This window comes from Arachis duranensis, chromosome 5 (assembly GCF_000817695.3).
Source record: "Arachis duranensis cultivar V14167 chromosome 5, aradu.V14167.gnm2.J7QH, whole genome shotgun sequence".
In the NCBI taxonomy this organism is placed as follows: domain Eukaryota; kingdom Viridiplantae; phylum Streptophyta; class Magnoliopsida; order Fabales; family Fabaceae; genus Arachis; species Arachis duranensis.
In genome coordinates this window covers 18,320,865-18,321,371 of record NC_029776.3, presented here as the reverse complement: position 1 = coordinate 18,321,371, position 507 = coordinate 18,320,865, and positions in this window count along the sequence as shown.

Below are 507 nucleotides of genomic sequence, written 5' to 3'. Positions count from 1 at the left end.
CTCGCATAATAATTTTTTGGTGAAAATTCAGGCGTAGAAGTTAATAGCCGAGAGTCATTAAATAATTTGATAAATTTGACTAAATTATTATTTAACGATTTTGAACTATCAACTTCACCGGAATTTCTATCAAATTATTTATTTATTTATTTTCTTTTAATTTTTTTGATTTTCTATGGTAAACTGGCAGGTAACCACCAAGAACTAATCTATTGCTAATCGGAATTTTATTATTTATTTGGACTTACGACATGCCATTTTTTCCATTCATTTCTTTCTGGATCAATTATAATTTTACAAATCCTACCAAAATTATAGGCGAAACAATAGATTCATAAAAATATTTAAAAAATAGAGTCACACTTAAAAATCGAATACTTTACTATTGAGTTAACAATTTATTCTTCTTTCTTTTTCTTTTTTTTTTTTATCACTCAGAAGCCGTATGAGATGAAAGTCTCATAAACGATTTTGAACGAGAGAAAGAAGGGAGGAATTCTCTTTTTA